The sequence below is a fragment of the Podarcis liolepis genome (genome assembly GCF_965112155.1).
Source record: "Podarcis liolepis genome assembly, chromosome: 4".
Lineage (NCBI taxonomy): Eukaryota > Metazoa > Chordata > Lepidosauria > Squamata > Lacertidae > Podarcis > Podarcis liolepis.
In genome coordinates, this window is record NC_139558.1 from 75,174,102 (window position 1) to 75,189,501 (window position 15,400).

General features: G+C 39.0%; 1 protein-coding gene and 1 long non-coding RNA gene across 24 annotated transcripts in view; one reads left to right on the forward strand and one right to left on the reverse strand.

Annotated features, from left to right (window-relative positions):
• Positions 1-15,400, reverse strand: part of ZBTB20 (zinc finger and BTB domain containing 20) — a 493,834-nt gene that overhangs the window by 439,329 nt on the left and 39,105 nt on the right. The gene's annotated exons all lie outside the window — the stretch shown is intronic.
• Positions 5,275-13,686, forward strand: LOC310704616. Its single transcript, XR_014524923.1, has 3 exons — positions 5,275-6,841; positions 7,099-12,106; positions 12,280-13,686. It is a non-coding gene; the product is annotated as an uncharacterized lncRNA (long non-coding RNA).

Here is a 15,400-nt window from a genome sequence, read left to right on the forward strand (position 1 = left end):
CCAAAATCTGGAAAAGGCACACATTTTTAAAGAATCATTTTTTTAAAATGCAACACAGCCAATATCCTGTTTTCTCACAAATGAGTGCCATGATAAATTGATAAAGACAAAGAAAAATCTGGCAAACAGACAAGCAGCACACTCACACACATACAGTGACAGAGAAACAACATGGCAGATTAAGGGATAAATATCTTACCAGTTGATAATAAGAAAAAGAGGCAACCCTCTCCCGAAATACATATTTACAAGCAAAATTACATTTTGATATGACATGTAACTTTCCCTTCAAGCAAAGAGGGGGAACTAGAGTGGATTCTTGTTAGATTTATATTGCAGACATTCAAGAACATGACGAGGGTAAGAGGATGTCATCTATTCCATTATTTTTCCATGGGCTGGCTCTGTCCCACAATGTGGTCAGTCTGCCTTTTGGCTTCCTTGGAAATATTCTGAAACTGATTGCTTAAATGACTTCTACACAATTTGCCAGCTTTCAGCTTTTGCCTTGTTGCTGCCCCTCCCCATAGATTACCAATGACCACTATGGATATTTATACTAGTAACCTGAAAGGAAAGGGAAGATGTGAACTGAAAATTGTGCATTAACAGTGGTCTGAATGATGTCCAGAAATGAAAAACAGTACCAGTCAATAGAAAGGATTAGGTGAGCTGCAAACCAAATATCCCTACCTAAACTAGGGATATCAACATCATGTCCTCAGCAAGATTATTATTTATTAGTGGTCCTGTTTCTGAAGTCATCTTCAAAATCAGCAACTTGTGGTGATTTTCTGCACAAACCATGCCATGCACCCTTAACCCCTGTGCGTATAATCACATGGTAATGAACAAGGTAATGTAATGAGCCTCCCAAGAATTGCAGGTACGGTGTATCTTTATATTCTAACTGTATGTAAACAGTGGACACATGAGTCTCTCAATAAGCACATGTAGCAACTATTTGGGTGTTAGAGAGTACAAGAAAAAAATGTAGCAGCTTGTTGTGTACCAACTTCTAGCATTTGAAGTGCCCTTAACCCTAAGCCACTCTGCATATGTTCTCCCACAATTCAAAGAAACCCTACTTTTTCCACTTAGCTATAATACTTCTAATAATTAATAATAATAATATCTCCATATACTATTCAAAAGGCTTAAGGACATGCTACCCTGCTGAAAGCTGAATTTTTATAGACATCCATAGAAGGCTCGTACATATTTTTCAGTTCCACAGATTTGTATGATCTCAAAATTGGACTGCATCTGTATCATAATAGCACCTCCAACACAGAAGGGCTATAATAACAGCTCTAACACACTTGGCTCTTATGTTTGCAAGCTCCAGATTTGCAGATTTGCAGCAACATTATACCATGGGGAAAGCTGGCACTCAAGTCACACACATTAATAAAGGTAAAGGGACCCCTGACCATTAGGTCCAGTCGTGACCAACTCTGGGGTTGCGGCGCTCATCTCACTTTATGGGCCAAGGGAGCCAGCATACAGATTCTGGGTCATGTGGCCAGCATGACTAAGCCACTTCTGGCGAACCAGAACAGCGCACAGAAACGCCGTTTACCTTCCCACCTGAGCGGTACCTATTTATCTACTTGCACTTTGACATGCTTTCGAACTGCTAGGTTGGTAGGAGCAGGGACCGAGCAACAGGAGATCACCCCGTCGCGGGGATTCAAACCGCCGACCTTCTGATCGGCAAGTCCTAGGCTCTGTGGTTTAACCCACAGCGCCACCCACATCCCCAAGTCACACACATTACACCAACAAATTTCTCCAAAATACCGCCCAGTGCTGCCACTGTAATATGTAGCCACAGGAATGAAGAGAATTTGCCTTTTAAATTAGAAAATAAACTTAATTTTCAGTAATTAACTGAGTTTCAATATTTTTGAAGAAATGTCTCAAAGTTACAGTTTAGGGATATCACATATGACATCTAGGTTATGAAGCTACCATCAGTTCTATGGCTTTGAGCAAGCATTCAAGAAAACCACCTCCAAATTATTTTTTATTCCTTGGCATAAGGCCAGGGTGCAAGTAGTCACTATCCAGAACTGAAGGGTGTGCAATCCAGCTGAGGGCTCCTGAGATCAGTGGTCTGAACTGAAAATTGGAGAAGCCAAAAGTGTAGCAAGCAGAATGCAGTGTTGGAAAAGGCCTGGCTACCAGTATTTATACCAGGACCAGCCAATCTACAGACTTAACAACAAATGCCAGATGTGTGGATTGATATGCCACACCTTAGTTCCCTTCTATGCCTAAAAAAGATATCCAAGGTTTGAATGCACATAGTCTACTGTAGCTCATCGGGCTAGATCCCAGCCTCAGCTTTTGAAGTTTCCAATTCCTGGAATCCTTGAGAGACCTTCATCCAATCTCATAATTAGGCAACTGACTTTCCAATTATATATAGCAGCTATGAAAGTCAAGCTAGTTCTTCCCCCCAAATATGATTCAATGTACACTTTTGTACATTCAGTGTACTTAGTTCAAGTGATGCCTAAAACTGGCTGTTAGAATTAAATATATCCGTCTGATATAATGCATATACACACACCAATATAGTTCAATAGATTCAATACATAGACTAGTGTTGTTCAAACTGGGTGATGCATTTGGATCCAGGAGACCTGGGTTCACACTCAGATAATCAATGGTTGTACAGGTTGGTCTAAATAAGTCACATCTTGCAATTGTCTGCAATGTGTAATAATGCATTGGCTGTATATCCATCACTATTCTGAACAATCACATAGACGCATCTTAAATGCAAACTGAAGTAAAATAAAAGGAATATAAATGACTACTGAAGAATATTCCATTGCTTTTTATCATTCCAGAAGATATACTGCTGAACACACCATAAATCAGATTCAGTGAGCAACCAGTCCACCTATAACATCTGCATCCATTGCAGAAACTAATAAAATGAGAATGTTTAACAACTTTCATCCTAGCTTTTACAAACTTGATAATTACTAAAAAGTGGAGAATACATATTAAAAGCAAGTTTAAGTAAATATAATGTGTTTCATAATCCTTCAAACAAAAAGTCATTCCTGAAAATGGCTGTAGCATTCAACACATCCAAGGGTAGCAATTCACGTCCATTTGAACACCTGGGGAACACCCATAACTGTTTCTTCCTGTTTGGTCTCAAATGGGTATTTGAACAACGCCCAGTAACAGGCACAGTCCCTAATGCAAAATAAGGTAATGGCTGGAAGTGGTCTGAGATATGTAGGTATAGAGTGGAATACAAATTTTTAATAATAATAGGAAATGGGAGATCTGCATCTCCCAGATATTTTGAGGAGTGGGAATGAGTAGAGAGGGTCAGTGATCTCTAATGTAGAAATAAGCACTACATGTGGGTGGGTGCGGGTGCATGCATGCGTGTGAACATTTTCCTTCCAGTTGTTGTTTTTAATCAGTAGTGCCTGTTGTAGCTGCTTAAGTGATACATCTCCCTGTCCAGTCCATTCCTTGTATGCCCTCTATTACTACTTGCATATGGTCATTCTCCATTGATAATTCAACACAGACAAGCAAAGAAAACCTCTCAGTATGTTGCCTAGAAAATTCTTTGGTTCTCTTATTTTCTTTGAAATGAGCGACAGCTACATCTACCTAGTGAATGGAGAACAGCACATTTAGGCCCCATACTCTTAAATGCAAGAAGGCACAGTGCTACTTTTCTTTCATTAAAATAAGCATAGCCACAATCGGCTTCCATACAGTCCAGTCAGACTTTCCATCCTTTGTTATCAAAGAACAGGAAAAGAAGGATTGGACCAGCTCTCTGTAGAATTCTCTTCTTGGCATAAAGGTCTCAAAACCTGCTCTGCAGTCCAGTAGGCAATTATGATTGTAGGAAAGCCAAATGAATAACTTCAAAGGGTGGTTGGAAAAGTTATGCTAAATACACTGAACGTGGTTTTTGTTTTTGTTTTTTACACTACAAGCAGAAAAACAGCCTGGAGAAAATCAGCACTCTATTAAAAGAATAAAGTACTGAACATTCTAGCAAGTCATTAAGAGGCTGCAATCCCAAGCAAACTTACTTGGATGTAAATAAATCTCAACAAACTGAATGGAACTTGCTTCCAATTAGAATTGGTCTGTAAAGTCTGAGAAATATACATATGCCTAAAATGAAAAAGGACTGCAAAGTTTCGTGTCACAGTTTCTGTGTTGTGATGTGCAATTCCTGTCTATCCTTTAGTGAACTGCTGTCTGGTAAACTATCGGTTCCATATAATATGCCCAGGTTTTTCCTTTTGTAAGATTATATCCTTCCATCTAGCAGAGAAATTAAAAAAGACTAAAGCGATTGATACTCATAAAGTATTCTGAGATTCCTGGTTAAACACTGCTGCAGAAGTGTAAGTTCAGTTGTTATGGGCAGCTACTCCTGTTGCATCAACACGGACATATCCAGTTATCTATCTTGTTCCATTCTCTGGCTCAGCTGATAACAGGTCTCCATTTTCAAATGCTGCTCTGACCCTTTCTTGTTTAAGAATGTGGAAGATCTAACCAATCAAAAATGATCTAAGAAAGGTCAGTATTTCTTTAACAGAAGCTAGGGCTAATTATTTGTTGACTGCTTTCCTATTACAGTTATATATTTCCAACATCTCAAAACTGGGAAAGTTCCCCTTAAAGTTTGTGATAGTTCATACTTTTATACATAACTATTTAACACCAATTCCAGGTCGTCCCCCCCCCCCCTTTTCATTGCTACGGGAATTGGAAAACAGATAATCCCTATTTAAGTAGCACACCAGAGACAAAAATGGCTTAAAATGAACAAGTACAAATCTCATCATTACTGTGGAAGATCAAGGTTTAAAAAATATACTGATGTTGATTTGAAATGAGCCATCAACTTCATTTGCTGGTGGTTTTTCCTTTTGGAAGGAATGCCACAGAGGTTCCACAAAGAAACGCAAAAATCTGCTAGCTTTGTAAGTGAAAGCCATGTAAGTTGTTTCTTGTTCAAATTTGGCAGGCTGCATAGCCGTATGACCTTCACTCTCAGCCCTACTGACAATCAGTGGGTGAATTTTTATCTGCAATGAAAGCTCTACCAGTAAAATTGATTAAAACTTTGCCTCATTTACAACAGATTGCTCTTTGTATTTGTAAAATGAGAATTCTAATTCATATTCTTTTTACATATCATTTTTCTATCCATCAATTTGTAACACCATTGTTTTCATTTTTTAAAACTGATCCTGCTTTTCCTTCATGAAGAGAAACCACAGAAGAAATCTGCCTCCTCTTTTTTTGTACAATTAGTAAAGTTTTCAATCCTTACTTTTTCTACACAAATGTTCTTTTGAAACATCCACCTAAATGCAAAATTCTAAAAAAACACACTTTTTTCCTTATAAATAATCATTGCTTTCAAGCTTGTAATTCTAATTAAAATCAGACATTGAATAGTTAACTTATTACAGAGCATTAAAAAGTTAATAAAAAGTATCCTTCTGGTGTTATTTTCTCTCTTCTCCAAGACATTGGAAAAGAGGTTCAATTTTTTTGATTAGACTTATACTCTCATTTTTGTCCGAAGTCCTCAGAGCAGACCTCAAAAGTCATATTAAAGTTACAGCATGCCTATATTTCTAGGTTGTATTAACTAACACCTGTAATCAAATCTGCTGCCAATTAAAAATAAAACTTCAGGTTTGCATTATCATAATCTATAAATAGGCAATCAATCAGCTGATAATTATAATGCACAAGTTGAAGAATGAGTAAAAGATCTTACCTATTAGTCTGAGAAAAGAATTATAATGTTTTCTTCTTAAATTTGAGAACCTTTGCCATATTCAACCTGTCAATACTGAAGCTGGCTAAAAACATTAAAGTACACATGAGAAAAATCACAGACGGCACTAGCTGAAACCCTCCTCAGATATGCTTCTTGGTCTGTTGGTTGAATGCAAGGAAGTTTAGCAAAAGAAGGTACAGTACACAGTTAAAAAAAGAATTAGTCTTCAAACTAACTGACAAAAAAAAAATACAAATCACTCAGGCCAGATGGCATTCACCAAAAAGTTCTTACAGATCTCAAATGTGAAATTGCAAGACTATTCCAATAAAATATGTAACTTGTCACTAAAATCTGCCCTTTTGCAAGACTCTGGATAGTGGCCAACACAATACTATTGTTTTAAAAGATAATTGGTGCATGTTTTAGTAGAAAATTACAGACCTGTCAGCTTTATATCTGTTCCGCATAAACTGATGGTAACTATTGTTAATAGCATAATTTTTAAACACTTTGAAGAACAAGCCTTGTTGATAAAGTATCAGTACGGCTTTGACAATGATAAATCTTTCGTCACTATCTGGGATTTGTCCAGTGTGTCAACAAGCATGCAAATAGGGATGGATCTTGAATAAATATACATTTATTTATTTATCCGTTCGTTCATTCATTCCATCATCCATTCAAAGTACCATATCAAAATATTATTTCAGCCCCTCAACAATTATGAAGACAAATATTCTTATAGATTAGTAAGAAACTAGTTAAAACATTATAAGAACAAGACAGGAATAAATGGCCAGTTTTATGTAGTATTTTCTTTCGTCTTGAATTATAGCCTCAGAAAACCATCATATGGAGGTGTAGGGAAGAGCTTATGGTGGAAGAACTGTCACCTGACCTTTTAAAGGCTTGTGCCAGCCAGGGCAGAAGGTGAGGGGTGGCAACTTGTTTTATTTTTATTTCTATCAAATCATTAAAAAAACCAAAACCCTTCCATTGGTTCTAATGGAAGTGAAAATAATGAACCCAGCTACAGTGAGCCAATGTGGTGTAGTGGTTCAGAGCGGTGGACTTGTAATCTGGTGAACCGGGTTCGATTCCCCGCTCCTCCACATGCAGCTGCTGGGTGACCTTGGGCTAGTCACACTTCTCTGAAGTCTCTCAGCCTCACTCACCTCACAGAGTGTTTGTTGTGGGGGAGGAAGGGAAAGGAGATTGTTAGCCGCTTTGAGACTCCTTCGGGTAGTGATAAAGCGGGATAGCAAATCCAAACTCCTCTTCTTCTTCTACAGAGCTCCTGTGGCTTCTCCCTACACACCTTGTCTTGGGCATGTTGAGTGAAGGGGAATATTCTGGATCATACGCATCCAAGACCTTCCCTGATCCAGCCCAATGTACCACTGTACGTCCCTTACTAACAGAGCACAGACAGGAGTGATTGTATTGGAAAGCTCTGCTGCCATCCAGGGACAATCTCCGGCAGCAGACCTGCCTCTCTGAAGTTAACTCCCCTCTCTACTCTTCCCAGGGACAACAAAACACCTTGTTCATGATTAGCAAATTACAAGTAACTTACACCTAGAAGACTTTCAATACAATAAACTATGGGTAGGCAAACTAAGGCCCGGGGGCCGGATCCGGCCCAATAGCCTTCTCAGTCCGTCCCGCGGACGTTCCAGAAATCAGCATTTTTTAACATGAGTAGAATGTCTCCTTTTATTTAAAATGCATCTCTGGGTTATTTGTGGGGCCTGCCTGGCGTTTTTACATGAGTAGAATGTGTGCTTTTATTTAAAATGCATCTCTGGGTTATTTGTGGGGCATAGGAATCCGTTCATTTCCCCCCCCTCCAAAAAAAAATAGTCCGGCCCCCTACAAGGTCTGAGGGACAGTGGACCGGCCCCCTGCTGAAAAAGTTTGCTGACCCCTGCAATAAACAAAATACAACATCTTTTGCCGTGTGTGTATATTTAGTATGGAATTTGTATGGCACATTAAAAAATATTATTCCCAATTAATAAGTAGTTGGCTGAGGCAGATGAATGAAAGAGGAGCAAGTATTCTATTTCCATGAGAAATAAGTTGCTTCTCCTGACCTCCAGGATCCAGCGAGCCAGTTCGAGTTTCCAGAATCATCAGTTTGTTTTCAGTGCTGTGCAGATAGGGGAATACAGTCCACCAAGGTGGCATCACCAATCTCATATGGTTGACCAGGGCAGCCATACACCATTGCAAATTTGTACGAGCTCGCTTTCCGTGCACACTATAGACTATCCAAGTGTAAAAACTATCTGGGTGGGTGGCATAACACATTCCATCAGCAAAAGGATTCCCACTTCCCCATGGTTGCCGCCCCTACAGTTCTCCAAACCCTCCAGAGTTTTGGGGAGGGAGTGGGATGAGGAGAGAGGGTAAATGCTTGCACCAATGGAATGAGCTAGTTGGATACTGCTCAATGTAACTTTCCTTTGCACATTTTTGTGCTCACACCTCTACTCTGCAAGCATGTGAAACTACTCTCCAGAAGGGCCACAGTTGCAATTATTGGGCCTTATAAAACCTTATCCTTGCCTTATTTGTATATTTAATAACAACTCACCTGTTTTATACCTTGATTGTAAGTAAGCAAGTTCGTTTGAAACAACAGAGAGCTGATTTTCATGTAGATTATTATGGATTTGGTTGTCAGAAGAGCAAAAGGATTTTATTTTTTTAAAACATGCAACAAAAGCTACCAGGAAAAAAACCCACCAGATTTATTACCAATGAACACCGTGGCAAGAAAAACAAAATGCTTTAGTGTAAGATTATAGGAAATTTTAACAAATCCTTACATTCAGATAAATAAATTCTTAAAATACATTCTTAAATAATCAGTATGGTTTAGCAGAACATAATGTGAAAAATATACTCCAGACTTCTGAACTAGGCAGGAGCAGCTGCTTTCACAGCAGTGAAACATTTCAGGCCGAACTGTACTGGCTCATAGGACAAATGGTTTAAAGTCTGTATGGCGCAGAAAGAACCCGCGTTTTTAGGAAATGTCAGCATCTTCTTTTTTGAAAAAAACAAAAAAACCACTTTCTGTCCAATTGGAGCGAGATTTGAAACCTTAAAAATTTGGCAGCACTGGCTTGATTTTTTAAAATGAAATGTTGGAAGTTATGAAACAAGCTGCTTGGACCTCATACAGTTCGTTCATGAGTCAGCACAAACTGGACTTTTGAAACAGGTTTCTATTGGTTCTAAGAGTACTTATTGTCAGGATTATGGTAGTGCAGGTGCCAAATTCAGGAACCCTTGATGCCAAATCCTCTGTTTCCAGGCAGAAAACAACAACAACTGGCCAAATATGCACCAAACTCTAGTTGTGACCTCCAGAAACACCAAAGCGAAAGAGCTCATTCTCCATCGCCCATTTATTTTGGGAAACCTGCCATAGGAGTGGAGACAATTCAATACACCATTAGCTTGGAAGATTGCATGATGTCAGACATGCAAATGGGAAGTGAGAGACGACATTGCCCATAGGAAATAATATTTTAGCAACCAACCAGAAGAGTTGAGAAAAAAATCCTAAAGCATTCTTGCATAGATAATTCTAGCCAGCAGTTCTGCAGAAATGCAGAATGTTCTTTTATGACTTTACGAGTCCAGTGCAAGTCAGATCTCAGATGCAGAAAGCAAAATGTTGATAAGTCCTTTGGCTACATGCAATACTGAATGGGGGCAGTGATAGTGGGGCAGATGCCAATTGCTGTATTATTATAATGCATTCAGCACCAAAATGTCCCAGATATCTAATCTAAGTCAAGTGAAGTAACAAATACACAAGAAAGAAAGGGGGGGAGGACACCTATAACTTCAAGCTTAGCGACAGAAGATCCTGCTGCAGGGGAACAAAATAGAGAATTCAAACTACTCAAGGGTGAGAAGAGACTCCAACACTTACGTAGCCAGCAAGAAACTAGCCTGTTGAACAAAGGTAACATTGATGTTAGTTGCTCTGCCCACTTTTGTGGGCCTCTGAAGTTTGGCCAGAAGGAAATGAAGCCCTTGGGCTGAAAAGATTCCCCACCCCTGTTTTAAGCTACCTGGGACCAGAAAATACAATCAGACATTAGGTAGACAGATAGAGAGCAGCTTTTCTATAGCTGTACCTTGTATCCCTCCTAAGCAATATCTGTCTCGTGCTTTCTTTACTATCTTTTGATGCTCAGCAAATTCATGATCAAATTATAAGTCACCTGTGTTCACAGATGTCTTCTGTGATTTGTTGTAAACCTGTTTAAAAATATGGAACTCCATGAGGAGCCACACTTTGGGTCAATGTTTTCATAGTGCTGGCAAGCAACAGATCTGTTTAGGGTTGGGTTGTGGTTTTTTTACTGTGTAATGTATAATACTTAAGTGTAATACAATTATATATTTTAAGTGAGTATAAATTATCAATAAATAATAATCTCTACAGATCGGAATGAAAACTGAATGAGGGAAATATTGAGAGGCCCTGGCTTCAGTTTCTTGCAGTACTGTACACAATTATACATTTCTAATGCTGGTTCCTAATCTTTTCTGCCTTTTGAAGTCACACCATCTCCAGTGGTGGTGTAACTAATCTTGGTTCCACCACAGTATTTCACTTTTTGTACTAGAACATACAAGGTTGCAGCACTTACACCCCTTTTGGCTACCAAGTGTCCTTTAAGCCTGTTGCTCATGTATTGCTCAGGTGTTGAAGAACACATATGGGTATAAACTGAGGAGGCCCTGTCCCCACTAGTTCTAGATCCAAATTCTGCATGTTGCAGCTGGAAAGTTGAAGAGGAATTCTTCACAAGTTCAGCTGAACCCACTGAGAATCCTTCCTACAATATGGAATCCTGCACAATCTCAATCACTGAGGGGAATCTAAACGTATTCAACCAAACAGTGGAAGAATCCCAGTCTAGACCATTTCAATCAATGTAGGAAAGGACAGGGGTAGAAACAGGAACATTGAGGGTGGGGAGTGCACAGCCCCTCCACAATTTAAGCCCTCAAATGTTCGCTGAATGTCTGAAGAGAGCTTCTGTTTTGTTCCAGATCTAGCTAACATGCTCCATTAACTCTTCCTTCTTGCTGGTTAGCGATTTTCAAAACAAGCACATATTTCATAGCATCATAGAACTGCATAAATGGAAAGGGACCTCGAGGGTCATCTAGTACAACTCCCTGCAATGCAAGAATCCTGCCTACAGCCATCCCTGGGTGGGCTTGAACCACCAACCTTCTGGTCAGCAGTGAGATGTACTGACTTATTGCGCCACAGAGATGTCTCTGTTGAAGTGAGATTAAGGGGACCTCAAAAACAGGAATAGCATAGTAAAGGACAACCTCACATCAAAAGCCCTCTTGACTGAATGCTCCCACTGAGTCACAAGTTATGTTTGGTCATGCTGCAGAGCAGATGGACATAGACCAGCTCTGCAGCTGAATCAAATGTATAATTGGAGCAAATCTGTAGATTTGCACCAGTACAAAACCTTTCCATTCTCCCATATTTTATCAGCTCCAGGCTTTTTTACTCAAATCCCATCTCCTTTCTAAGACACCTGCAGCTTATCAGACAACAGTACACCATTATCTGTTGTTTTTTAATATAGTGGCCCCTATACTGTCTCTTATAAACCAAAGCAAACAATGTAAGTGTGGGAACTTTGCCCAAAGTTTTCAATCCTATCTTGATAGCACATTTTTAAGTCTGCCTGGAATTTGAAAACAACAAAGTTTCTCAAAGACCTGTATCTAGAGGGTGTGCTTTTTTAAACTAGAGAAAAACACAATGTCAGTAATCAATTAGTTTCAGGGGTTATAAATTTCCCGGATACTGTGCAATGCAAGCATCTGTATTCAGTGTTCCTTCCTTCAGTCATATCATGCTAATGACCTATCACTACAAACCTGCTCAACAATAAGAATGTAGTATGTTAAAGAAATTCCACCCAGGACTGTCCAATCCTCTGAATGGCTTCCTCAGTTAAGTCCCTCTAGATTCAACAAGACTTACAATACAGTTGTACCTCTGGTTACAAACTTAATTCGTTCCGGAGGTCTGTTCTTAACCCGAAACTGTTCTTAACCTGAGGTACCACTTTAGCTAATGGGGCCTCCTATTGCTGCTGCACCGCCAGCATGTGATTTCTGTTCTCATCCTGAGGAAAAGTTCTTAAACCAAGGTACCACTTCCAGGTTAGCGGAGTCTGTAACCCGAAATGTTTATAACCCAAGGTACTACTGTACTCCCATGTAAATGAGCCAGTGGCGTAGCGTGGGTTGTCAGCACCCGGGGCAAGGCAAGTAATTTGCGCCCCCTAACCCATGGATTTGCGCCCCCTAACCCGTGGATTTGCGCCCCTAACCCTAACCCCCAGATGTTGCGCCCGGTGCGGCCGGCCCCCCCTGCACCCCCCACACTACGCCACTGAAATGAGCTAAGGACTGCAATCTAAACAGAACCCGGGGGGGGGGGGATACTGACTGGAATGCATATAACTTTTTGTAAATGTGTATCAGAATTGTGGTTGAGCTACACTATCAACAGCGGCACAGAGACCTCAATACAACCAGACAATGATATTTAGGTAAACTCAACCATTGATTGTGAAGTGTTTACATTTTAGTGAAACAAAAGCTTCCATTCATAATGGTTCAATTTAAACATAAAATTTCAAACTTCAAATAATAGAACTTTCTTTATCGGCATCCTTCATCTTGCACCTATTCTTGACGTATTGTTCCATGGTTTGCTTTAACTATAGTTTAGTTTCGAGTCATAACTGGGGCCTACTACAATGAGAGACAAGGTAATCACAGTTGCCTCAAAACCAAGGGTTCAAACCATGATTTGGAGAAATCCTAGATAGCTCTAATCACAGTTTAATTAGATGTAAGACTATAGCTATGGTTGCAGCAAACTATGGTAGGATGGGGAGATTCCTGTACAAATAGGGTGGGGGGAGAAGAGGGAGCCAATAGGCATGTTCAAGATCTCCCCAGATCATGGTGTAGAGATTGGAAACATCTGAATTGACCATACTGGTTAAACTGTATGCACCGCATATCCTTACGCTGCTTACAATTCAGAAGAATTAATATCAATTAATTTTTAAAAATTCAAATTGAATAAACTGAAACTTGAACAAGGCATCTAATAAGGGAAATTGGGAATTGATTTCATCATTTTTGCTGCACACATTTAACAGAAAAACGAAGCTAAATCAGAACACATTTGCTATTAAGGATGCCTGTTTAACGGTCTATGATATTTGCAGAACAAGTACAGCAGAGACAGCAGCAACAAAAGCATATTCCCTATGAAAAACTGAATATGGGTTACTACTAAGTGAGAGACAGCAGACTCAAAGCAAAGAGAGAGAGAGATGTCAAAAGACAGGCCTCCTTCCATTCTCATTTAATCAAAGCCATACAATTAGTAGATGTCCATTGTTCTTTAAATTTTATTTTATACACAACAATGGATGCAATAAAATATAATAAAATATAATTAAGAGGAGTCAAGTCACTACTTGATTTCAGTGGCATACGGATTTGTACCCATTATGTTTTGAAGCTACCCATGCCTTAACTATGCCTTCAAAAGCTCCAAGCTACATACTGTCCGTCCTGTGACTAATGAAAACTGGATATGTCCATTCCTTTCACAATTCCTTCTACCTATTTCACAATACCCTCAGCCCCTGCTGGCCTTCTTAGAATCCTGGCAAAAACAAACACTTCAATTAATTAGTGCTAGAGACTGAAGAACGATGACAATGAGGAAGCAAAGGATCAGGCCCTAGTGGTACAGGATAGAAAAATGTGTCCTAAAAAAAAAAAAAGCAACAGCAAGCATTAGTTTTCAACAAAAATTTCAGAATACTGAAAAATAAGCAAGACTATCCAGGACACACGCAGTTAAGTTGAATGGGCCCCAAGCCTGAGAAGAAACAAACTCTTACCTCAGTATGTAACTGGGAACCATGGCATAAAAGCGTCAAGATCTACCTTATCATACTACAATAACATCACTATTGAAGAAAGCCTATTAGAGAAGAGAGCATATTTAAATCATCATTTATTGGTTAGGTGTTTTGGGTTTTTTTTTTACTTTGTGTTTACTTGAGCAGAACAAGCATTTTATCTGAAGCCAGTTTCACTTTTGCATATACAGTACTGGTAGTTTCCCTGCTGATGCTGGAACTGAATTGCCAATACTATGCAGACAGAGGAGATGCTGGGTTTGTTTTTTGTTTGTTTTGTTTTGTAACATAAATAATTAAAAGAGTTTAATATATATTTTTAAAAAATAAATAACTTGGAATAAACTTGAACCGTTTGGTTTTTTTTAAGCTCCTCACGGCCACAAGTATCTTTGCTGTGCTGCCGTAGAGAAGTCCTATAAAATTACATAAGGATGAAACTGATCAAGAAGGTCACTTTTTTCATCTTTTTTCTGAGCAGAATGTTTCATGTAACAGCTCTCCTTGAAAATTACTAAGGCTTTTTTTTAAGAGATGCAGAAAGGATATTTTAAATGGGAGTTAAAACTAACTCTGAATGTCTTTAAGTTTCTTGCTTTTGTTGCTATTCTTTAATGCTTCATAGGTATTCATCTATGCTTCTCTTGCAGGAGAGAAAACTTAATATTTCTAATAAATCAGAAAACTGTCCCATACGACTTTATCAAGTAAAAAGGACTGAATGATTTTCTCTCTTCCATAAAGCCTTTAGCCAAAGTCCATTGAAGTCAATGAACTTTGGGTCGTGACCCTAAAGCCAAATATAGCAGAAAATAATTTCCGAAACAGACTTCAGTTTAGAAGACATTTTGCTACCAAATTTGCCTGCTTGGTATTTTCACATTCTGGTCCTATTAACAAGTAGGGACTGACTAAACTCTCAAAGGAATTAACGAAGAATACATGTATACCAGTCAGTCCAAATTGTTTTAGCTACAGGGCATGGCAAAGCATGAAATAACTACTTCAGAGCACTTCCTCATGTGGGTGTGTTAGATAACTATCTGTTCCAACGCTAAAATAAAGCAGACTGTGACCAAACCAACGCTACTGTAAGATGTTCTCCTACTAGATGGAATGGGGTTTCAAAGAACTGCAAGGTGCACAACCTATTATGCCCAGCAACGTTACTAATATTCATTACTGCTCACTCAGTTACTTTTTCTGAAGTATACTTTCCACGGCTCAATACAAGTTACCATCAAGTACCATACAAGTTACGGCTCAATACAAGTTCTGTTAATTAAGAGAGATTTTGCAGGGAAATAATTTATGCCCAAAAAAATCAAATATTTTCAATGACAATTTTTTTTCTTTTAAAATCCACATTCTTCTTTTAAGTCAGGAAAAAGCACACACACACACACACACACACACACACAGAGAGAGAGAGAGAGAGAGAGAGAGAGAGAGAGAGAGAGAGATTTGCCCCATGCAATGTGATATTCTGCTCACCCAAGGGTCTTATAAAATTAAGCAATATATTTTTACCCTTTTTTAAAAAGGGGGGGGGGTGTAGAACAGCTGGCACAAC